General features: G+C 42.1%; 1 long non-coding RNA gene across 1 annotated transcript in view; it reads right to left on the minus strand.

The window, feature by feature from the left end:
* Nucleotides 1-9,318: 9,318 nt before the first annotated feature.
* LOC147693511 (uncharacterized) overlaps nucleotides 9,319-25,976 on the minus strand; it is an 89,037-nt gene continuing 72,379 nt past the window's right edge. Inside the window, exon 4 of the long non-coding RNA XR_015299110.1 lies at nucleotides 9,319-9,502. This is a non-coding gene — a long non-coding RNA (uncharacterized LOC147693511). The remainder of the gene's footprint in view (nucleotides 9,503-25,976) is intronic.

Genomic DNA, 25,976 nt, shown 5'->3' on the forward strand with positions numbered 1-25,976 from the left:
GACCTCATTCAGTCACATAGATATAATTTTAAACACTTATTTTCATTTTTGTTTTGCAGGTTACCTACTTTCATTGGAGTCCATCTTACATTTTGTTTATTATATTGTTATGTTATATTGTATAGTTATTTATTATATTATTATCTTAAATTTACGTTTCTAGTTATTTATTTTTGTTGTAATAAAAGTTAATGAAAAAGTATATATTTCTTCTTTTTCTGACAACATTTCACTATTATTTAGTGTGATAATCACATGCTTAGAGAAGATTTAACAATTAAAGTAGAAATTATGTTTATAACTAGAAGTATAATACTGAGGCTAACTCTTTACCAGCTGTTGACCAGAGACTGTAGCTGCGATTAATGGTTCCTATAGAAAATTTTAAACATTCCAGCACAGTTACTGTTTAGATTAGCAACATTGTGTGGTGAACTTGTAACCTGTGTGCTCACTGAAGTGTTCCATGAACTGTTACTATGGTAACAAGCAGTAAGCAGTTTGGGGGTAGAGTTGAAAGATACTGGCTGTACAGGAACCGTTATATTTACCCAGGATCCTCTACATGACAGGGGAAAGCAAACTAAGACGAGAGAACACTGTGGAGCAGATTTACAAGCCCCGTGCGCCAATTTCGCATCACTTTTCCCATGTTAAAAGTGACGCTATAGTGGCGCAGGGGACTTGTAAATCTGCCCCTATGTATATTACAAGCAAAAGAAGTACACAACTCTTCGAATTAATCTCATGACAGGGCTGGAGGAATAGCCACTGACGTTACAAAACCCCATGTACAATTTACCTACTCTGTACTCAAGAATGAACCATTCTTTATCGATGACAATTAGACAGTGTTGCTTCACGATTCACAGTGTGCACTTCACTAAATACTTTGTGTCGATTTAAATGGGAGACGGGATTGTCGACATAACAAAACTTAGGGGCATACTTATAAGGACAGCGTTAAAATTATCGCTGCTTTAACAGCAGCTAACTACAACTAAAATGGCAATAATGGACTTCAAAATCCTTTGTTGTCTTACCAGAATTTTTTTTCGAAACTGCTGGTTCCCATGGCAGGGTGAGATCAGAGGCTCACGTCCTGCCAAAGCAAACTTGGTTTGCATTTTGAAAGAAAGAATACGAAAACCTACTCTCTTTTTATGGGGGTCTCTACCATGTTATATTGTCATAGGAATACCTACCATGCCACTGGGAACACCTACATTGCAACTCCTTGGATATACGAGGCGAGCCGTTACCAAACCGGCTACTAACATGTATTAATGCATCTTAGCGTTGCCTAGTAAATAGGCCGATATCATTTTCACAAAATTTTTGGCTTTTAAAAAAAAAATTGCATCGAAATGGCACTTGTTAATATGCCCTCAAGTTTGCTATGACACTGCGGGAACCTTGACTCCCAACCTGCCATAGCAAACAGCAGTGTCCCGGGGGTAGGCACCCCAAGACACATCAGGAGCCGCTCCTGGGGGGTGATGTTCCTCAAGGCTTTCGACTACTCCAGAATGGAGACCAGGTGGACCCCCTCCGAAAATATAAAAAGACCCGGGGGAGGGAGCTCAAAGGTCCGTCTAAGCCCCGGGGTGGTAATCCCCGGGGCTTAGACGGACCTTTGAGCTCCCTCCCCCTTTTATTTTGTAGCACCGAAGAATGATGGACCCTGGGCTACAGGACCCCTCTGAACCTCCATCAAATGTAATATTTTAGACCCCGGGATTTGACCATCCCAGGTAGCTAATTTTTAAACAAGTACAGGAGCCTGTGCTTCGTTTTTTTTTTTTTTACAGTGAACCATGCACCTAGCACACATATCTCGGTTTTATCCCCAAAAATTTTTGGGGGCCCTAGGGGTCCTTGTGGGACCTCCATAGCAGGTCTATAGGGTCAAAATGTTTCTTACTTGCCACCTTTATACCTTTTGAACACTGTTTCCACTAATTTCTAGATCCCCGCTTCTACCATGGCACAAAATGGCTGCAAACACTTCATGGTTTCGAATGTTGACAACCACTTGACAGCTAATCAACATCCAGCGTATGATCGTAACGGTGCGCTTAGAGTGCGCGCAAAATGCGCAGATCCATCGAGGCCATAGATATATATGAACTTTTAATTGTAATTTTCTGAGAAACCACTGAACGGATTCACACCATTTAAGCAAAAGGCACGAGTCTGAACCAAATAGTACCACTTTGCCAAATTTAGTGTAATTCCGTTCAGCTGTTCGGGCTGTAGCCACGATGAATGGTTCCTATGGAAAACTGCATGGGGAAAACACGTTTTGGAACCCCCCTCTTTTTCTCCGCCCCCGCTTCAAATGCAATATTTTAGACCACAGGATTTCTCTGTCCCACGTAGCTAATGTTTAAACAAGCACAGGAACCTGTGCTTCGTTTTTTTTTTTTACAGCGGATCCATGCACCCAGCACACATTTCTCAATTTTTTCCCAAAAATCTTTTTTGGGCTCTAGGGGTTCTTGTGGGACCCCCTAAGCAGGTCTAGAGGGTCAACATATTTCTTACCTGCCCCATTTATACGTTTTGAACACTTTTTCCACTAATTTCTAGATCCTCGCTTCTACCAAGGCACAAAATGGCTGTCAACACTTCCTGGTTTCGAATGTTGACAACCACTTGACAGCCAATCAGCATTCTGCGCATGATCGGGATGGTGCACTTATAATCCACGCAAGATGTGAGGATCCACAGAGGCCATAGATATATATGTACTTTTAATTGTGATTTTCTCAGGAACTACTGAAAAGATTTACACCATATAAACAAAGGACACAAGTCTAAACCAGGGACTACATCTTTGCCAAATTTGGTGGAATTCCGTTCAGCCATTCGGGCTGTAGTCGTGATGAACGGTAACTATGGAAAATTGGATGGGGAAAACACGTTTTTCTCAGCCCTCGCTTCACGAATCACCCCAAGACTTTCAGGATAGGAGCGGACCAGAGCACCCCACCAGTTTTTTACATTTTGCAAAGTTTTGTCAACCGGTGCCAAAGTTATTCCCAATAGAATGTTGCGGATTTCCTATAGAAAATAGGTCCTAACTATAACTGCCTACTGGCGACCGCCAGTAGATAATATATATATATGGTGTGTGATCAAGACTACATCGGTAGTCGAAACGTTGCATTTTTTGGGAGGCACAAGAACTAAATAAAACATCTTGCCTGGAAAGCGTGGGGTCAGTCTCTTCTCTCGCCGCTGTGCAGTGGAGGTTTGAAGATTTGTGCTGATATATATATATATATATATATATATATATATATATATATATATATATATATATATATATATATATATATATATATATATATGCGAAAGGGCTCCCAGGAACCACAAAAAGACTCGCACACCAGGGTCCGTGTAGAAAATTGCGTTTATTGGCGACGTGTTTCGACCAGACGGTCTTCTTCTCTAGCCGTATATATATTTTCACTGAAAAATCCATAGGTTTCAGCCATGTTATAGGTAGGAATTAGCATTAAGAAAACCTTGGAAATTCACTGAAAAAAACATAGGTTTCACACATTTTATAGTTAGCTGGACATTTCACTTTTACAAAACCATTAAAATTCCCCCGTTATAGTTAGTTCAGCTAACTATAACTTGCGCGCTCGCAATGCACTGCTGATGATTTCACATATTACATCACTCATGACATGGTCAGTGACATCACTCATGACATCACTGAGTTACCCATGCAGTCGTTTATGGGAGAGGGAGAGAGAGATAGATATATAGATAGATATATAGATAGATAGATAGATAGATAGATAGATAGATAGATAGATAGATAGATAGATAGATAGATAGATAGATAGATAGAAAAAGAGAGAAAGAGAGGGAATGAGAGAGGGAGAGAGAGAACGAGAGAAAGAAAGAGAGGCCGGATCTCTGAAGGGCCAGATTCCTGAGTTGCCCCTACAGAACATACAGCTTTTTATTTTTAGCAAAATGCATATTAAAATTATGCTGTAAAGGTCTCTTTTAGTTTAACCCCTCCTGACAACTCAAAATGGGTGTATTTGCCATCCACTCCCTTCTTCCTGTTTTTTATATCTGTAGGTGCTTCCTGATGAAGTTTAATTCCTTGGACAGGTGCCTCATTGCCTACTTGTAACTATTCTCTGACCCTGCTTCAAGGGTCAGAGCAGGGTCAGAGAATAGTTGCAAGTAGGCAACGAGGCGCCAGGAAGCAATTAGCAGCAGGTGTCCAAGTTGAAGTTAATTTGTTTGTAACCCTTTTGTAAAAGGTTACAAAGAAATTAGGTTCAACTTTTGCACCTGATGCTGTAACCCTTGCTTGGCTGAAAATTCGTCCCCGCTGATTCGCGGACCTCCCCTTCTAAGTGTTTGGATAATAGCATGCTTTGGAACAACTATTTCGCCCTGAAGAAGTTCTGTTTTCAGAACGAAACGCGTTGACTGTTTTTTTCCAAAAAGGAACATTAAATAATCATTGAAAATTTATACCAAGACTCAGCGTCTGTATGGGAAGACACTAGGAGAATTATCTAGCTTTCCACTTGGATTGGATTGACTTACCAAGCGGTGCTCTTCCAAACGGGACAAAAATTTACATTTTACCCCATGTTTGGGTGATGCTCTTAGGACAGAGAGCATTTGGAAATAGCACACAAAAGATTTAAAACAAATGTGATTGGTGAACACAGAATTGGTGCCTTTCTTTTTATTGATAGGTCCACTGTCCAAAGCGCTGTGGTATAACTAATAATTTAGTAGCCGCCTACACTTTCACTCAAGTGTTTGCTTAAGCACGCAAGGAAACAGTTTTTCCTGATCAGTGACCCTGAATTGTATCATTGTATAGAACGGGGGTACCGGTAATACATGAGAAACTCTGTTTTACAATGTGCACTGCAGTATTGGGCATATGAATATTGAATTGCAGTAATACATATTGGTCTGTTGAAATACAGGATCTGTGTGTATAGCCTGGTAGTAACTACATGTATGTTGGTTTTACCATTCAGTAATGGCGGACAATTCTATCCGTCTGGTCACGTGACCTTCAAACTATTTTGCCTCGTTTATGTTTGTTTATTTAACATGCCGGCAGTGCCGAAGTGGTTATTGTGTGATCAAGACCCAAGTTAGTGTTGAAACGCGTAGCGTTACCTGAGAATAAATACTTACAGCAAAACCAGCTTCTGAGTGCGCGTCTGCTTACGAGCAATTTTTGGATTGAAATATATATATATAAATATATATTCACTTAAAAAACCATAGGTTTCAGGCCTTATATAGTTTGGAATTAGCATTTAAAAAACCATTGAAATTGCTCCTATAAAGCTAGTTGTACTAACTATAATTCGCGCACCCGCAATCCACTGCTGATGATGTCAAATATTACATCATTCATGACATGGTCAGTGACATCACTGATGACATCACTGATGACATCTCAAATGACATTACTGATGACATCACTGATTACATCTCATTTGACATCACTGATGACATCATCCAGTGTCTGTGTTTTTCTGTAAAGTTTAAATATGTTTTACATATTGAAGAATTAGTGGATATATAAGTGTCTGGATGAAGGATTTAGTAGGCGCGTGACTGACTGTATGAGTGAGTGATTAAATGTGTCTTACTAAATGCATGGGTTAATGACTAAACTGTCTGAATGTGTGCATCAGTATGTCTGTTGTTGTGTACGCTGCTGCATGTGTTGATCAGTAGCTATATGAGTGGCTATATGGGTTATTAATTGGTTGCCCAAGTATTTGAATGGGAGACTGAGTGTGTGTGTGTGGGTGGCTGGGAGGTGTGTGACTCTGTGCATAGATGTGTGAGCAGTTGATTCACTAGGTGTATGAGTTCAAGAGTGCATGTTGAAACAGCTATATGGGCGGTTGATTGTGTGCATGGGTGTGTTGGTGAGTGAATGGATATCTCAGTGCTACATGTCCAAATAAGTACATATGTAAAACACAGTGCATGTGAGAGTTGGCATATATAAATGACTATACATGAGAGCCAGTGAATGTGCGAGTGGCTGTAAGGATCATTGTGTACTTGTATAAGTGATTGTATAATTGAGCAAGTATGTGTTAGTATATGTTTGAATAAGTAAGGTGTTGTGTGTATAACTGTATAGTTGAGGAAATGGAAGTGTGATTGATTCTTTGCATGACTGACTAGGTGTGTGAGTATCTCCATGGATGAGTGGCAGTGTGTGAGTGTCTGTATAGGTGTATGAGTGCATATGATAGTGTTGTATTGATGGGTGACTGTATGTATGAGTGATTCTATGAGTGAATGTGTGTGTAGACCTAGGAATCAGTGAGTGCGTATGTAGTAACTGGTATTGATGTGTCAATGGTTTCAAGAATGGTAGTCTGTATTTAACACTGGGTGTATCAATGGTTATATTAGAGTGTGAGGAGGTGCATCGTATTATCACATGAATGATATCATCAGTGATGTGATCAGTGATGTCAAATGAGATGTCATCAGTGATGTCATCAGTGGTGTCATTTGAGATGGCATCAGTGATGTCATCAGTGATGTCCCTGACCATGTCATGAATGATGTAATATGTGACATCATAAGCAGTGGATTGCGGGTGCCCAAAATGTAGTTAGTAAAACTAACTATATAGGAGCAATTTCAATAGTTTTTTAAATGCAAATTCCTAACTATATAAGGCCTGAAACCTATGGTTTTTTAAGTGAATTTGCAAAGTTTTTAAAATGCTAATTCCTAACTATATAATGCCTGAAACCTATGGTTTGTTAAGTGAATTTGCAAGGTTTTTTAAATGCTAATTCCTAACAATATAAGGCTTGAAACCTATGGTTTTTTCTGTGAATTTGCAAGGTTTTTTAAATGCTAATTCCTAACTATATCAGGCGTGAAACCTATATTTTTTTTTCAATGAATTTCAAAGGTTTTGTAAATGCTAATTCTATTAGCGGATAACGTTTATATATGTTATTATCCTTCTGGGACCACCTGAGCAGCCATCTTGTTTCTCAGGAGAAGTGAGGCACAAGAGAGCACAAAACAAGAGTGGAAAACGCGAAAAGGGGGCAGGGTTGAGACCCCCTAGTCCTTCTCAGGGGGTCCCAGAAGGACCACCAAGTGCAAAACAAAATTTATTTATTTTTTAAATCGTGGGGTATGTGCACGGTATGCGTTTCATACGTACCCCGCGATTTTTTCAATTTTTTTTTTTTTTGCCCTTGGGGGTCCTTTTGGGACCCCCTGAGAAGGGCTAGAGGGTTGGGGGGTCTCTACCCTGCCCTCTTTTCGTGTTTTCCACTCTTGTTTTGGGCTCTTTTGTGCCTCCGTTCTCCTGAAAAACAAGATGGTGGCCAACACTTCCTGGTTTGGACAGTTTGGAATGTTGACAGTCAACTGCCAGCCAATCAGAACCTCGCTCGCGCGCATAAGGGTACGCGCACGTACGCGTACGGTGCGCGTACAGTGAACGCATATAGATAAATAATTTGCTCAAATTCAATTTTCTCAACAACTACTGTAGGTATTTTCACCAAATATAGGAAAGGCACTACTGCCTACCTTTCCCTACCATTTTGCCAAGTTTGGTGTAATTCCGTTCAGCCGTTCGGGCTGTAGCCGTGTCTAAAGGTCCCATAGAAAATGCCATTTGAAAAATTTCAAATTCAATTTTCTCAAGAACTATTGGAGCGAATTTCACCAAACGTAGCAAAGGCACATCTGCATACCAGGCCCGACCATTTTGCCAAGTTTGGTGTAATTCCATTCAGCCGTTCGGGCTGTAGCTGTGTCTAAAGGTCCCTATGGAAATTAACATGGGGAAAACATGTTTTGGGATCCCCCTTTCGGCCCCCGCTTGACGAATCCCCCCGAATCTTTCAGGGAAGCAGCGGAGTGGAGCTGGCCAAAATTCTGGAAATTACACACAGATCCCTCAATCGGCGCCAAAGTTATTACCAATAGAATGTTGAGCGCATATAGATATATAATTTGCTCAAAATTCAATTTTCTCAACAACTACTGGAGGGATTTTCATCAAATATAGAAAAGGCACTACTGCATACCTGCCCCTACCATTTTGCCAAGTTTGGTGTAATTCCGTTCAGCCGTTCGGGCTGTAGCCGTGTCTAAAGGTCCCATAGAAAATGCATTTGAAACATTTCAAATTCAATTTTCTCAAGAACTACTGGAGGGATTTTCACTAAACATAGCAAAGACACATCTGCATACCATGCCCTACCATTTTGCCAAGTTTGGTGTAATTCCATTCAGCCGTTCGGGCTGTAGCCGTGTCTAAATGTCCCTATGGAAATTACCTTTGGGGAAAACACGTTTTGGGACCCCCCTTTTTTCTCGGCCCCCGCTTGACGAATCCCCCCGAAACTTTCCGGGAAGGAGCGGAGCCGAGCGGAGCAATTTTATTCCCAATAGAATGTTGGGGATTTCCTATGGTAACTAGGTCCTAACTATATATACTACTGACGACCGCCAGTAGGTAATATATATATATATTTATATATATATACATATATATGTATTCACAGCTTTCCAGGATAAAAGTTTTTGCCATAAAAAGGACTCAACAAAATGATGACACCACCAATTCCATTACAGTGGTTGTCGTGTGCCACTTTTCTTTCCCAAAGGCTGGCATACAGGCACTAAAATGGCCCCATTATTGATGGGGCCTGGAGGAAAATTTTTAGGACAGATTTGTGTGAAGAAGAGTCTCACCATGAAGTATGTAAACAAATCAGCACAGGTACAACAATATCACATGTATGATGGGAACAATATACAATAGAATATTGGGGGCATGTCAGGGCTAGGTACATAAATGGAAATAGGCTTCTAAATGCATCCCTGAAAATTTCCAATAGATGTACTGGAGAGGCTATAGCAATGTCTGATGTTGATCAGATGTACATGACCTTGGTGAGGTTTGCGATCATGAACATATTTTGTTTACTGGGCCTCTATTTTTCACCCATTTGCATTTGCAATCTCACTTTTTAACAAATAGATTTTCTTTTTTAAATGAGTGAGGGACAAGAGAGTGCATTGCTATTCCTGTTGCTATTGGTGTTATTGGGGGGGGCATATATGAATTACATATTCATTACTTCACTATGCTCTTTTTGAATGAATAGTTCTGAGCCCAGATATATTATTATCTATATGAAAAAAGGACACAAAATGGACAAAACAATTGTGATATATCAAACTGCTGTTTATCTTTGAACGCTTGCTAGGTTTGTAAAAAGCTGAAGACAAGAACAGTAATGTTTTACCACATTATCAGTTTATTCAAAAGTGATATGGAGGCAGAAGAATCTTGAAAGGGGCCTCATAAGTAATTAGCTTTTGGCAGGAAAATAAAGATAGTTCCATGTGTTGTGTTAGGGAAGAAAAGAAGATCAAGGAATCAGCATCTCTGTTGAAGCATTCATTCTGGACCGGAGATTTTCTGAAAGTAGAGCATAGGAAACATCAGTAAGCATAGTCAGGTGTAGAATACACTAAACATACAACTTCAACACAAAGGAGGTAAGGGAAAACAGAACATAAATACTCATAAAAGAAAGACAATTTTACATTTCCCAAATTGGTACATTGAATGAACTGGCCTTAATTCTCTTTCTCCAACTCTGTTGTCAGTTTTATGTATGTACAATATTGTGCTCATTAATACTGACCTGAAACAATATCTACTCCACTCTATCAGCCACTGCTATATTGTCAAAGTAAGTACATGTAGAGAAGTACAGAGTTACCTTTCTAAAGTAGAAGTTAATTTGTCAGTTCAAACAATGTTGCAGGTTGCTGCTTCCACCACAATATTATGACCTCCTCCTCCCACGCTGTTTAAAGAATTCCAGATCAGGCAGTTGTATTTGCAAAGTCAATGCCTTTAGAAAAGCTGTACTCAGGAGCATTAGAGACTTGTGTGCATTTATGTTTTGACGCATCAATAACAATGTGCAAAATATGGTTTAACCCTTGTTTACACATTAACATACCAATATAGTGCTAACGTCTTTAACATGTATTTTCTATGACTTATTAACCTTTTCCGTGCTGATGACGGAACCACTCCGTCATCAGCCGCGGTGGCGCTGTGATGATGACAGAGGGGTTCCGTCATGGCCCGTTCGACGTGCCTTCGCGGTGCGGATTCCGCGCCTGGGCTGAGCGTTCTTTTGAGCGGGCGGGGCCATGACGGAGCCACTCCGTCATCAGCACAGCTCAACCGCGGCTGGTGACGGAGCGGTTCCGTCAACAACATGGACCCGCCGCGCTGCTGCCCCGCCTGCTTAGCGCTGCGGCGGAATAGCCGCTGCGGCGAAGGGGTTAAAGCGAGAGTGTTTTCCTGTCCTTTGTTTACTAGGCTTCAATTGGGGTCTAGTAGCAATCCTGTTCAAAATGGATGTCTCTCTTGCCGTTCCTCCTGCACATTTCATTGTTTGTTTTCTGCAGCAGAAAGTCAAGCAAAATCATGGTTATCTCCATTGTCACTGTTTATGCTGTACTCGAAGAATCATCCCTGGCTCAGTTACTAAACTGTAACTTTACTTCGAAGACATTTCTTAGATCACTGTGCCCTATTCATTCACAATAACTTGCTGTTGTTCATATATGCAGTTTCTTTGATCATCTCCAAATGGCACTAGCATTGAGTGGTCAGAATCAATATTCATGAAGTGGCTTATGTGCTAAGACAACATTGTGCTTAATAAAACTGTGCTTTGATTTGCTGAGAATGTAAAACATTTGGCATAGATTATTCTGCAGTTTTAATGATTTCCTATGTGAAAATTATATATAAAAACACTCAATTTGTGTTAGCCAGAGCTTTACTTAATGCTGCTAGTGATGCTGTTAGTTGGACTCTTGATTTTGCTGTCCACTTGGAATCTTCTTGAATTTGTACTTCTTTGTACTGCTCTGTCTGCCTTCATTGTATTTTGTCTGAACCGTCTTTTTGACTGTAATAAGTCCTTTAACTATTCCACTGACTAAGAACTTAGGGCTTGATTTAGATCTGTGCGGATGGGTTACTCCATCACAAAGGTGATGGATAGCCCATCCGCTGAATTATAAATCCAATTATATCCTAAGTGACTTATATTTCGGCAGACGGGATATCCGTTGTAGTACTTTATTTTGAAAAAACATTTATCATAAAAGTATAATCCTATTTCAAGTACAAACAACCCTAAAAATTCATACAAAATAGAGTGTAAATCACAAATGCAATAAAAAAATATGTACAATTAAAAGTGAACGGGCCAGGAGGGCCATTAAAAATGGAGTAGCAGCAGAGTTAGCCTAGCCACCGTCTTCTTGCCCCCTATAGGCTCTGCAGGCAAATAGAAAGTGGGCTAAAGACTCTTTAGGGCATGGGCAGCATGGGCATTTAGCATAACCAGACAGGAAAGATTTCCACTTTTCAGTGAATGAGTTTAATGGTAGGCTTCTATACCTACATTTTAGGAAGAGAGTTCTATCAGTGGGTGATTGGATAAAATCTAAAAATGGTTCAAACTTTCTGACAGATTTGTTGTTCAGAGATTGGTCAGTCCGAGGACCCCATCTTTGTCCCTGTAATTCCTCCTTCTGCACCCAATCCCAGTACAATTTCTTGACAGTATTTTTTGGTGGGGGGGATTGCGTCCGCCAAAGCTCACCCAAACCTAACTGTGTGACCAACTCCCTCAACTTGCTCAGCCATTGGATCTTAATGCAGCCGCCCAAACTGATGTGTTCGTCGAACACTGCAGCATAATTAGCAAGATCTGGTGATATTCTCAAGTGCACCCAGAACAATAATGGGCGCAGGCGGACTATATCCTTAATTGAGCGTCTGCCCAAGTCGAGAAAAAGCGGCTTTAAAGGGATTGAAGCAGGAAGGGAAACTAGATCTCGAAAAACGTGTTCTCTGCCCTAACCAGATCTGAGATATTCTCGAACCCCCACAGTTCGGAACCATAGACTGCTGAGGCCAATGCCTTCCCTTCGTAAGCTATGGGTCTACTAATCGAGCCTCGATGGTCTCTTGAGATAGCTCCTGACACTCTCTTATGGTTCAGGAGCATTTTCGAGACGTGGGAATTCCAGGTCATTTTGTTATTTATTCTTATTCCCAAGTAATCAAATGCCTCGACTACCTCTAAGGGGGCCCCATTGAGTGAGATGTTTAGCCTTTTTTCTTTTTTAGATGAGGACAGTGCCATCAGCTTTGTTTTGGAGGTGTTGATGGTTAAACCACGCTCTTCGCAAAACAAGCTGAACCTGTCCAGAAGTTTCTGAAGGCCCATAGGGGTCTTAGACATCAGGAGGGTATCATAAGTGAAGAGGAGAGTTGGTGTTTTCTCCCCCGCCAGGACTGGGGCGTCGGCCGGGTCCTCCCTCAAATGGTCCACCACCCCATTCACAAAGAGAGAGAACAGGGTCGGTGCCATCACACAGCCCTGGCACACCCCTCTATTCACAGATACCCCCTCAGTCATCTCTCCCTAGCTCCCCCATCTAATCTTGGCATAATCACCCTTGTGCAATCTCTTCATTAGTTCAAGAAGATAGCTTGGAAAACCCATGTCATATAGCACCTGCCACAGTTTGTTGCGGGGTTCCAGGTCAAATGCGGTTTACAGGTCAATAAAGGCCAGGTAAAGGGAACCCCTCCCGATGGACACAGATTTCCAGAAAACCGCAAAGAATCTGAAAACCTGGTCCATCGTACCCACTCCCCGCCTGAATCCTGCCTGGAAATGTGACAAGATGTTCCCTTCTTCTAACCATGCTCCCATTCTGGAAACGATGACCCTGCCAACTACCTTCTGCACCATGTCGATTAAACTAATCGGCCTGTAGTTGGCAGGGTTCTCTCTGTCCCCCTTCTTGTAAATTGTTACCATCTTGGCCGCCTGCCACAACTCAGGGACATTCTGGCACTGGACAATTAGGTTCAACAAGAGACTAATGTAGGTAGCCCAGGTCATAGGGTCATGTAAGAGTAGGTCACCTGGCAGACCATCCGGACCTGCAGCCTTGCCTGGGGCCATGGTCTTAATGGCTCATTCGACCTCTTTTGGGGTGAAAGGGTCAGGGTCGAGAAGGCTTTCCGAGCCAGATTCAAGATAAGTCACAGATACTGGCACTGGTTCTGACTCCAGGACCGCAACACCACAATATAAATTAGAAAAATTATCATGCCATTGTTGTGCGGTAATATGGTTTACAATTGGGTCAGAACCTCTCCTATTAGAAATGTTAAATAAATCCCAGATTTTGGTTGAATCTTCTGCTAGAGCTGCAATTTTTAAGTTTTGCCAATGTTCTTCTTCCCATTCCCGCTTTGCCACATTTAAGATGTTATTGTAGGCCTTCCTAGCCTCCCTTACTGCTTCCATGTTTTTTTGCCGTAGTGCTAAGGATATGGCCTGTCTCTTTTTCCTACATAGGGGAGTATTCCATAAATTTCCCTGCTTCAATCCTTTGCTATTATGTCCTCTTGGAACATTTATAGAGAAAAACAAACCCAACTTCTCCACCAGTTCCCGCTAATGGATACTTATGAGCTCTGCTTAATGCCCGGGGAGATATTGAAAGAGGCGAGGTCTATGTTCCCTCAGAGCACTATATCTCTAATGCTATCTAGTGTATCTTTTTGGTTCACAATCATGTTCCCTTTCAATTTGTGATTGCAGCGGGAAAGAACTACTTCTTTTGATGAGAAGAGGGGGGCTTTGGGAACTTCCCCCGGTACCTCCCCATCTGATTTTCATGCATAGTGGATTGTGGTCGCTATCCTGAGAATGTTTAACCTCCATATCCACTAGGTCCCCCATGAATGCATATCCAAAAATAAATAATCGATACGTGATGGGTTGCTAATTCTGTTAAAAGTATTGGCACCTTCTGGGTCCGATAATGTTCTGCCATTTAGTGCTTGCAAATTAAACTCCATAGTAAGGGCATTAATTTGGATCGCCCTGGGTGACCACTTTTTTATTGGGGGCAAACTCAGCAGTGGTATAGAATGTTATGCATCGTCCTCACTGGTTCCCAGTAAGTCAACTTAATTGAGGGGCTCAAAAGTACTATTTAAATCTCCTCCCACAAGTACTTTGGACTGTGGCTGGATACTCCCCAGGGCTGATTCCAAAAGGGATATGGTGCCCGATATTTGGGCCCCCCGCGTACCTCTAGCATACTCATTAAAGAGTTCCATCTTCAAATTATTCTGGGGCTCTTTAATTGATAAATGTAATATATCTTCCGATCCAGAGTCATTCATTGTAATGGCCCAATTTAGAGCCACATTAGCTCAAATAATGAGGCCCCCTGCTGGCCGGCCTTTCCCTGAGCTCGACGCCGGGATAGAATAGTTAGTGTACCCTGATTTATATGGGGGGATCGTACTACAGGTTTCCTGGAACATGCAGACATCATAATTGGAGATTAAACCATTCCATTCCGGGATTACCATTTTTTTCTCAAGCCCTGCAATGTTCCTGGAAAGGAGCTGAATTACTTTAGCAGTGCTACTGTGCTCGAGAAGGGTGCCCTGAACAGCTTGGCCATGAGGTACCCCACCAGAGGGACTTGGGGTCATCTGCACTATGGCCGATACAAGCTCTTGCTTCTCGAGTGCAAGTGTTTCTGCAGGGGGGATCAGGGCAATGTCACTATCATTGGTTAGTCAATCTATTCTATTGAGCTCGGAGTCGTCGTATTCCCTATCAAAAGTCCAAAGTGGCATATGTCTGTATTTGGATATTTGAATGTTTGGGAGGGCAGGACCGGTACTCAAGGGCCAGCAAATTCTCAGCAATTTCTCTGTTACATAATTTAATTTTGATACAATCAGTTTGGGAATTAAATAGGGACATTCTTTCGACCTTAATCATGTCTTCTCTAATAATTGAATGGCACCCCTTCACGTAACGCAGCCAATGTATGGCTTTGTTATGAACTGCTACCCTATCCTCTTTGATAGCACTTGTGCCAAGCTTTGGGACGTTAGTCACGTAAACAACTAATGGGTTGTTTCTGGTTGGGGTGTGATACTTAGATTGAATAACCTGCCCACCTCCTGAGTTCATTCCTCCTAATGTTTTCCATTTATTTAACCTCTTCAATGCTAATGACAAGGGTAACTCGTCATGATGCACTGGTTGACCTGTGCTGATGACAAGGATAACTCGTAATGTATAATGGGGTATTCAATAAATCAGCGCAGGAGGGGAAAACCCCTTAGCAGCCAAGGTGTTAACTGGCAGCCCCTGTGCTTGTCTTCCTCCATTCTAGATTTCGCCATTCCCACATAAGTGCTGAATTTAGGTTGCCCCGTTACAGTATTTTCATATGAAGGCTTTTGCCCTAGGCTCCCTTCCAATGTGGCCTCCCCACCGGTAGTAGAGTAGTGGGAACAGTTGGTCCCCTCTTAGCAGCCCTAGTCAAAGGTAAGGGAACTTTATCCAGAGGATCATTGGTCGTGTCCAATTTCTGCTTCTGAGCGAACCGTTTTAAAATGTTTTGAATGAAGGCCATTTCGCTCTCTAGCTTCTCTAGTTTCTGCACTAGAATCCTGTTGAGATGGAGACAGTTCGAACAACCCACGACCCCAACGGTACTTAGCTCCAATTCCTTATTACCAACTGCTGGGTTAACTGCAGGATCGCTCGAAAGGCCTTCTAAAGCTGCAAATCTGTTGGAACAGTTAATACCCGTGCTAGGTGATAACTCAGCCTCCTCCCCTTGGGACCCAGACTCTGGTGATATGTTCTGAATAATTTTATCAACTGGGGATTCTAATGGCCCTTCCAGGGGATTGTGAACTTTGCAGATGGGGGGGATATATGGGGTTTTTTTTACTGAAAATTGCAGGGATTACTTTTTACGGTGTAAATTTAAGGCATAAGAAAGTGGGTCTCGGGTCCTAGCCATATTCGTATTCAGGTCCCCAGCCAAAACCTCCTCACATTCACTAACAAAGCTTTTGATTCCTGCGAGGGCACAGTTAGTAGCCGCATGAGCTGATTTCTTGGATTTTTTTCCCTTTTTTTGCATGCACCAGTGTAAGGCCCCCTTCAGTTGCCTTCCTTTTACCCATACTTCACACTTTGTATTAATCACTCCCCTCCAAAATGTTAGCCAGATGAACAGTCTGACAACAGTAATATAGTCCCAACAGACAAGGTATATTCATAATACCTCCTCCTTTTAAGCCGCACAGTACCTTGCTCCCTGCAGGTGGGATGAATTTGACCAGTGCTTAGGGAGGTGGCCTTACCCTGCCTCCTCCTGCCCAGGACGGCCACAGACGGCCCGCCCTTTGTCCGGCCTTAGTCCACGCGCGGTCCCGCGACGCGGGTGCTGTGATTGCCTTTGAGCGACTCCAGGCATGAGATTCCCGTTGGCGGCTCCCGCTGCACTGAATGCTGGGAAATTGGAGTCCCCCTCCGCACAGCGGCCGCGTGTGGATGGCGGCGGCGGGAGGCAGACTGGCAGCGGCCGCGGCAGGGAAGAAACACGGTGCTTCAGGTAGAGGAGTTGCAGCGTTATGAGTTTGGCCCCAACATGTGCTCGCCCGCTCCCCCGGTGCTGTGATTGCCTTTGAGCGCCTCCAGGCGCGAGATTCCCGTTGGCGGATCCCGCTTCCGCCGCACTGAATGCTGGGGATTGGAGTCCCCCTCCGCACAGCGGCCGCGTGTGGATGGTAGCGGCAGGAGGGAGACTGGCAGCGGCCGTGGCAGGGAAGGAACACGATGCTTCAGGTAGAGGAGTTGCAGCGCTATGAGTTTGGCCCCAACAAGTGCTATCCCTTTTACTGAATTTACTGTATTTCTGGAATATTTGATGCGTTGGGAGGTCCCTTACCATGAGAATACATTGCATCATGAAAAGGAGGTTTAAAACCTTCTCTGATTCATTCTGTTGAGGCAAGTTTTTGGGGTGTAAGAATTGTGGGGTCCCCGGCACCCACATAAGTTGTGGTTGATAGTCACAATTTATTAGTCACTGTAACAGAAATGCTCTTGTGCGTTAAAATGTAGATGGGGAAAAGTTACTATTTTTTTGCATGATTGATAATCCTGCTGTTAATGCTTTAAGATATGCCTATTTTTAGAGATGCTGACTCACCAGGAAATCAACATGTTGTAGATGATTCCTATCCCAGAGGGATGCTCAATTATTCCTTGCTGTGTTGGGGCCATGTCCTGAAAAGGACTAATGCCTGAAGAAGTCATAAATAAGAGAAAAAACATTTTTAACAGGAGCATCTGATAGTTTTAATTTTTCAAACTTTGGGGGTGTGGATCATTGGCATGTCTTCCTGCTTCATAAATGTGTATCAAATTGGGCTCTATGAATATGCAAATGTTCATTGAAACAGTTTGACTTGGGTTGCTTGTTGGTATTTTTCTTGACTTTTATAATGTATTACTAATCTAGCTAGACTCAGTATTTCAATAGTGCTTAAGTCTGCCCTTTGGATGCTGTTTGAAATGGTGCTGTGTTTAGGGCTTTAGTTACTGGCTGGTATCTCCTGTATACTAGAAGCAATACAATATAACCTTGTACTGCAGTCTCTTGACCATTAACTACTGCTCACTGCAATATATCCTGGTGATTCTAACCCATTACATTGCACTGAATCTTAAGGTCACTTTCCCAAGCACTGGATCTTTAGGGGCCTTACAATTGTGTTGGCTGATGCCACATAGGTAAAAATTCTGACATGCTTGTATTAACAGATAATGAAGGTGACAGAATATCATGGTGGAGTTTTGATTAGCCAGAAGCCCTTGAGCATTCAGTCACAAATGAGATCACGTGGAACGACACCCTGATGTAAAATATTAAATAACATTTGTGAATTGTGCACAGAATTGGGCAGAGGACCTGCCACTGTCTTGCTCTTCTCTAAGAGAGTGTGCTGCTTGTAATAAAAGCAACCTACAAGAGCAGAGACACAGAGAGCCCAGGATAAGCTGCACAGAATGGAACACAGCAAGCATCTCTCCACAGTATAACTTCAGCCCTTTGAGGTAAGAGCCTGGAAGGCAGCAAGATTAGGAACCTCTTAATTTTGCCTGTTGAGCCCTGTCCCTAGGTCTATGGTCCCCATGAGACTGTTGTGCAGCCCTTCAGATCGCCTGGTGTAACATTTTGTTTCTTTGGGACTCGCGTGTTACCCCGTGGCCCAGCCCTCACACTAATCTCTTTCCTCTTTGGATTACTTATGCTTCCCCTTGATCTGTCCCCTCTCTTATCTCTGGGCCAATCAGAACCTCTCACACTGACCATTTTGCCCTTTTATGCTAATGTTCCTTTTTACCCTAAGACTTGTTGTTCCTTCTTATATTTTCCCAACTTCTATCTTTGTTATCCTTCGACCTCTCATGCTGCCACTTTGTGATAAATTACAACAAAAGCAGATAAAGAGCAGTAGCATACAACTGACAGAAAGCAAAGGAAACAAGGCATGAGATAAATCTTCAGCCAACAGGGATGTTTTGGAACCAGGGTGACAGCTTGGTAGAAGTCCTACCAGTCACAGATTCACTCCATCCCTTTAGCTTCTCTGTCTCACTGTCTTCGCACTTTTACTCTAGAACGCTTCATTGTCGCCTCACACTTTCAACCTTATCATCTCTAGTCTTTCTTCCACCACAGCCCCTCTTCCTTCTCAGCCATCCTCCATTCCAGGACTATTACCTTAGTTCCTTTCTGGTTCTTTGTGTATTATTCCCGGCACCTTCCTTTCCAGTCTCCTAGGGCCTTGTCCCCTTTTCTCTGATCCATGACCCTCTCCTCTTATGACCCTGCCTTAACTCTTTTACGCATCCTCCTTTCCATCCATTACTCTCTACGGATCTCTCTCTCCAGCCCATTCTGTTGCACTTTTTCAGCAGCACAAGTTTGTATCTAACTTGTATCTAACATGCTTCCCCTCCACTTCCACTCATAAAACATTATTTTTCTTCACGTTCCACATAACTTTATAAACACAGGGCTATTCATGAGATATTTACCTCTGCCTTGATTTAATGTGAATACTTAGCCTATGTAGGCCACAGAAACCACTGTTATTTACAAAGTACAAATGTATCATAGTCTTTAAAAAAAGATGGGATCATCATGTTTTCCTTTTGTGGTATTCCTGGTTTGAATGTGTTTTTTTATACCCAGTGTGATAATTTGATAAATGATCTGTGATCTTTTGTGTACTAAAGACAAAGCTTATGGTCTGAGACATTCCTGGTCACAGTGAGGGATGTAGGGCAGGTACACTGAAATATACTGAAAATCATGAGATCATGTATAACAGATTGCCTGGGCTTGTGGCAGACATTGTAGGACAAAATTCCCATGAAAAGATTGATAAATATGGAGATGGTGGTAAAGATGGTCACAAACACTCTGCAGTGCACAGCATTGTCGCTATGTGTCTCCAAGCTTTAGAGGCTGATTAAATGATAGGTACTGAGAATAACGACTAGCCTACATGAACTTCTAGAGCCCTTTTCAGAGGAGCAGTGCAAAATTCAAATGAGAGCAATTTGTGATCAACTGTTAAAAAGGCATGGCTAATAGCAATAAAAAAATGTGCAGCTGATTTTTGCCATTCCTCTTATTGGGAAACAACCATTACAATGCAGTCATTCCAACGCACTACATTTACAACACAGGTGTTCCAATGCAACTGCATTTACATTGCATGCCATGACAAAGCAGGCATTGCAAAGCATGTCACTACAATGGATGTCATTACAATGCATAGCATAACAACCCTTTATAAGGTAAGTCATGGATTTTTTTTGTTTTAGGGTTGGTATAGGTTTGGGGGTACATTGGAATCGTTATTTTTACCCCTACACTAGCCAACTCTTACCCTACTGTTACACTTACTGGAGTGGGAATAGTAATTTTAACCCCTACACTATGCAACACTTACCCAACTGTTGCACTCACTGGAGTGGGAATAGTAATGTTAACCCCTACACTATGCAACACTTACCCAACTGTTGCACTCACTGGAGTGGGAATAGTAATGGTAACCCCTACACTATGCAACACTTACCCAACTGTTGCACTCACTGGAGTGGGAATAGTAGTATTTCCCCTCCACTATCCAAACTTACCCCACTGTTACCCTGAAACTATTTTGCATTGGATTGGTAGGCGTTTTAACATGTAATGGTGTGCGTTGAAATGGAATGCATAGTAAATATAGTTTTTAAAAATGCGCTGTGATGGCAGGAGTTGGAAAACCATGCGTTGTAATGGATATTGCAATGTAAAAACCGCGTTGTTAATGGATGTATTGTAAATTTTTGCAATGTAACGTGTCCATTTCCTCTTATCTCCAAGGTACACTGAGAGAGTAGATAGGGAGATTGGACAGGCATTTAGTTTGATATGTACAGCAACAGTCCTGTGGAACAAAGGGTTATTCTGGGAGTTTCGGTGGGGCCTAGAACTATAAATACCAAATTGTTTAGCCTGGAACCAATGCAGGAGAGTGGCAAAAATAACAAAGCAAAGCTTCAACCGTAACAGTAAGCAACATGTGGACAGATATGTAGACCTAGGTCAAGCATTCAACCGCTGTTGCTGTGAAATCAACAGATTTGGTGTGTCTTCGCTGTTATGTTGTCAACATTTGTGTGGGTAATTTCTGTAATTTGCATAGTCTTATATTTTTGTGTCTTTTTGATGATATATATGATCTATACAAATGTCACACTTGTCAGTTTTCTATCTCAGCTTACAGCAGCTGACCAAGTGTTCCATACTCTCTTCTGTCTAGAGTTGGTCTAATAGCATGCTCTAAGATCACAGTTGATTCATTGGATGTTCCATTAAATTGGTAAATTATTTTGACTATTTCTATTTTTTCCGAAATATGCTCTTCACTGTTTGTATTGGAATTTGAAATGGTATATGGGCAGCACCACTCAATGCTCATCTGCGAAGGACATAACTATTTGGTGACTCAGATGATTTGAGTGGTGTACACCAACCTGGGAAATATAAGAGTAGAGGAAAGCTACACTTTTGTGGAGCATGACTTGCACTCAAGATTGCTGCCATTCTCCAAAGATAGTGCTTTTGCATAGTTTCATCAAGCAGACTGTCCTCCAGAAAGGTCTAATGGAGAAATCATGCCAATGATTCAGTGCGTATGAACAACCCAATTAAACTAGAGCGCAGTACAAATCAAGAACTTCCACGTGCACTTAGCAATAGTTAGTTGCATATTGTTTATCTTGGACCTCCAGTAATATGAACAAAGGTGAAGAAGGCATTTCATCGATACTCATCCAGTAACAAATATAATGATGGCTGCCAAGTGAGCAAAGACAGGAGAGCAAAGAACCAAGTAGGAGTGAGCCATTTTATATGGACAGAGAAAACCGCAACAATAGAAAACCTGGCAGACAGACACCTAGCGAACAATATAAAAGGGCAAATTACATGCCCACTTGTGTTTTGTAACAATTAGATATAAATTGTGTAGATTGGTAGGTTGTTCAGTGTTTTGTTGAAAAGTGAGGTCAATGAAGCAGACATTCCCTAATCACATGTCTTCTCTAGACACACATTCCACAATATCATGAAAGAAGTGATCTGTCTATAATATCTCTCTGGTGTGGCCAAGGGGGCATCCATGAGGTGAGCATTGTCTGCAGTGCATGATGTAACTGTTACTTCCCATAGCTTTCTACTTGCTGCACTGTGAATTAAAGAGAGACTATAGGAATGTGCCATAGTTAACACTATATTGCCCATTCTTGTCCTCTCATTGTGCTGGCTCAGAATTTGCTGCCTTTTGCCAACAAGGCCCCATTGTGGCAGGACTGGACTGGGAACCCAAAGCAGCTCGGGCAATTTGGTAGATCAGCCCCTCTCCCCGGTCCCCCGGGAGTTGCGAATGTGTGAAGCATTATAGCCTTTGTTACTGGTGGCGATATTGCAGCAACGCTGATAAACTGGCCCTGTAGTAAAACAAAGGGCCCCCACAGCTACAACACCAGTGCCCACTCTTCCAGGCTCCCAGGAAAATGCCTAATGCCTTCTATGGCCAGTCCAGCCCTGCATTGCGGGGTTGTCGAAGGGTGCCTGCATGGTATACAGGATTGTTTTTGTGCAGGAAGGGGCGCATTCCTTAACAAAAACAATCCTCAGATGCATTTTCCTAGTTTAAGTGTGTTGAAGAATGCAGCACACCTTGAAAGAACAACAAGGAGAAATAAAGATATTTCTCTGTGTTGCACCTTTGTTGGGAAGGAGTTCAATTCTGACACATTGCCAGGTCTACCAGTGTTGGTTAATTTGGGACTGCATCAGAATACATGGGTGGATGCATAAGAACACACACTTCACCCATGTAACTCCCCCACCATGCGGTGTATTGCAAGGCAGCAACTTGTGCTGCTGTGCTTTATACCAGATTTATAGCTGTTAAATCTGGATCTAGGTTTTGTGTCACTCTGTATGACCTTCCAGGGTGCAAGGTTGATGCTAAATGTTGATAAATGTTGCAATTGTTGTCCAAGGCTCATTTAATAGCGCCAAACATGGCCAAGAATAAAAGTTACATCCATTTGGCCAATGATAATTTGCATAGCCAACATTTGGGCCCTTGGTGTAAAGATGCAGTGGAACATTATCAGGGCATTAGATGTAGATAATAAATGCTGTCACAGTCACTTAGCAGGTACTTTTCTGTTGTTAGTCTATTTGATTTCAAATGTAATTGGAAAAGACTTAGACGTTAATTTTAATATCTTATGAATCTGGAATTGAAAGGAAAACCAAATGAAATGGTGGGAATTTATTAACCTATTTTGTTATGTGGCGTCGTCATTCTGGAGGCTTGGTCTGCTGGTATATTCGGTGTAGAAGCATCCAGATAATCCCATTGGGATTTCTGAGGGGTCCAGCAAAAGTAAATCAATAGAGATGTTAGAGCAGTCCACTGGTCCAAGGGGGACAGCTGTTCACTGGGTGCTCTTCTCAAGGTTTACATATGGGTTGCACCATACATTAGACAAACCTACATTGAGTAGATCCTGGGGCCGTCTTCTGGTCACCTCACAGCAGCACCTTTACTTGACAGTCAATGCCAGGAGCCAGTAGACAACTACCAGTTCTTAAATATTCTTAGTCTCTGCCCTCCAGGGCAGCTGCACTCTCGGCAAAACACCCCCTCTACTCTAGGATCAGTCCTGTATGTGGGCACTAGCCAAGGTTGGCCCCCTCAACCAGGACCTACTGCCTCATTGTTGTTAATTTGGACGATGCCACTGGAGGATGCATTCGGACTCACCCAGCTCTGCAAAGGCTAAGGTGAGGGGGCAGTGGCTTCATGACAGCCAAGAGCCCCTGGGGCACCCCCAGCAGGACCCCACTCAGATGCTGGTAAGGGGAGTAAGGAGCATCCAGCCACTCTGTGTCAGTACCCACGGTGTACATGGCTAACTCAGAAAAAAATGGATGATCATTTGAAAACCTTGTTCGCCTCAGCATGGGCGGAGCGTGTTTGAACTGCTCCTGCCGAAATACACGTGATGGACGCTTTTGTTTTGATGGCTTTATTCACTTTGCAAAAAGAGACTTGATATGGAGTAGCTTTTATTTTGGAAATTGTGTAATAATTGTAATTTTATTGTATGTTGGTATTTTATTTACACCTCATGTTTCATGTTGACATCTGAACTCAGGCGTAGTACGATATATCATAAGGCTGGAAGGGGTAAATTAGTGCGGGTGTCGTCATTATTAGATCACTCACGGTCGTAACGGAAAGGCGATTCTGGTATTGTTCCACAGTGGATTATGGGTTGCGCAGTGTAGTAAGACACAGATGAGAGGGGGAGGAGCCTTATAGGTAGTTAAAAGGGAAGAAGGTGTGAGAGAGCTGATAGATGTTCTTTCTAACAAAGGAGGAATTAGATCAGGATACGTAGTACAGGTACGGGAGCGTCTTTGAAATGTTTGGTTTAACGCGTATGGGGTAACTCATGAATTTAGACAGTGGGGCGACATTTCCACACAGCTTTAATATGGTTAACAATGTGAGATGGAAAGGGAGAAGAAAGGGGTTACATCACATTTAGTCCTTATGTTGTTGGCATTTAGAGGGAAAACGCAGACTGAAGCAGTTTTATAAATGCATTTACAATGAGTATACCACAAGTTTAAAATGTAAAGTGTTTTATAAACTCAAACAAAACATCTAAAGTTATTGCTTATATTTATAGTGAACCCCTGACGAAGGGCGAGTAAGATGCCCGAAATGCATTGGGAAAGACACACTACTGAGGATGAAATTTGTATATGTCCTGCTTTATGGAAAAGATCTGGATGGGCATACCTTTAGCATCAGATGTTTATACATAAAATGGATTTCAAGTGCCAAAACGAATTGAAAAATGGAAATGATTGGAATAACATGAATAAAAAGACTGAAAGGAAAATAATTGTGGCAATAATCTTTTTGCAACGCAACAGTGCTTCCGGACCGGGAGCGACTTCGTTCCTGACTTACTGGCGAGTTCCACCTGGTGGCCACAGGAATGCAACTGCAACTCAGGTCCAGGTACTCCCATAGGTGTCACCAAGAGTTATTTCGTCTCGCGGTGAGCCTTGTGGATTCTGCTCCTCACTCCCGGGCCCACAGCCCCAACTGGGAACCAGTCATCTGTGAGACAGAGGGGGGCCGCTGGCTCCCCTCATCACGACCAATGCCAGGAAGGGCTGCACAGATTAGGCCCAGATCGAGTCTCACCTTGCCTTGTTTCGTCAAAGGCTCGATCAGAGTCCTGCTGAGCAGTGGCAGGCAGGCAGCAAGGTCGAAAAGGCCCCAGGTCTCTGTAGTAGGATGTTATACCAGAATAATCCAATAAATCCAAGGAAACTGGTATGAAGTACAAACTCTGGTTTATTCTATAAAGTATGCCCACGACTGATCACAGCAAAATCCAAGAGACATCTGACATCTGCTGTTTACATTCTAGAATATCGTGATGTCAACTAGATTAAAATTAAACAACTTTTCTTTAAAGAAACATTGCATTGATAATAATAACATATTTTATATACTACCCTACTACAGTCTCACATCCCCTCCAATGGGCTATCAGGCCAGGAGTACACAGGGAGTCTACAGAGAGAGCCATGATAACTGCCATCATGACTTTCATTGTGCAGTGAGCCTCGGCGTCAGGCAAACCAAACCCTGTCTCTGGGTGTTTCTCATGAATGAGCAGGGCCCCGGAGGCCCGCAGCCCTAGCCGAGAGCTTCCATATTGGAATTTTTGTTTTCAGAATAATTTTTTAAAATTCAGATTAGTATTGTAAATATTGATAGTGTTAGTTATTTTGAATTATAAATGCACACATTTCAAAAATTTGTTTTGGTAAAATGCAATAATCATACTGCCATTTTTGTCTCTTGAATTATCAATAATTTGAAATAATTATTAATAATTCAAAATAAATATTAATTTTATGAGTGTTTGAGTTTTAGCAAGGATAAACAGTGTTGCTGTTTAGCATACTTTTTTTAAGTAGGCTTATTGCTGTTGAGTCTAGATACGGTAGGGCTTGGGTGTTAGCATAGAGATTTTCTTTGTGAACTTTCAGACCATGCATTTCTTTAGTTTGTTTGGAGAATTTTGTTTTGAGTGTTGTTTGGGATTGATCCACTCCCAGTAGCTTTGTTCTTTTTTACTTATTTCTAGTAATGGGTAGATTGTAGGATTGCCATTGGAAAGGACATCTTTTGTATAGCGTACCCCAGGATTTTTGCTTGGATTGGTTCTCCTGGCTGTGGTAATGTTCCTATGCTCCCAATTTCAACATGTTGAAATTTGCCTATCTACAAATTGACATATTTACCTTACCTGTTACTCTCTAATATA

Source organism: Lissotriton vulgaris, chromosome 8, assembly GCF_964263255.1.
Source record: "Lissotriton vulgaris chromosome 8, aLisVul1.2, whole genome shotgun sequence".
Classification (NCBI taxonomy): Eukaryota; Metazoa; Chordata; class Amphibia; order Caudata; family Salamandridae; genus Lissotriton; species Lissotriton vulgaris.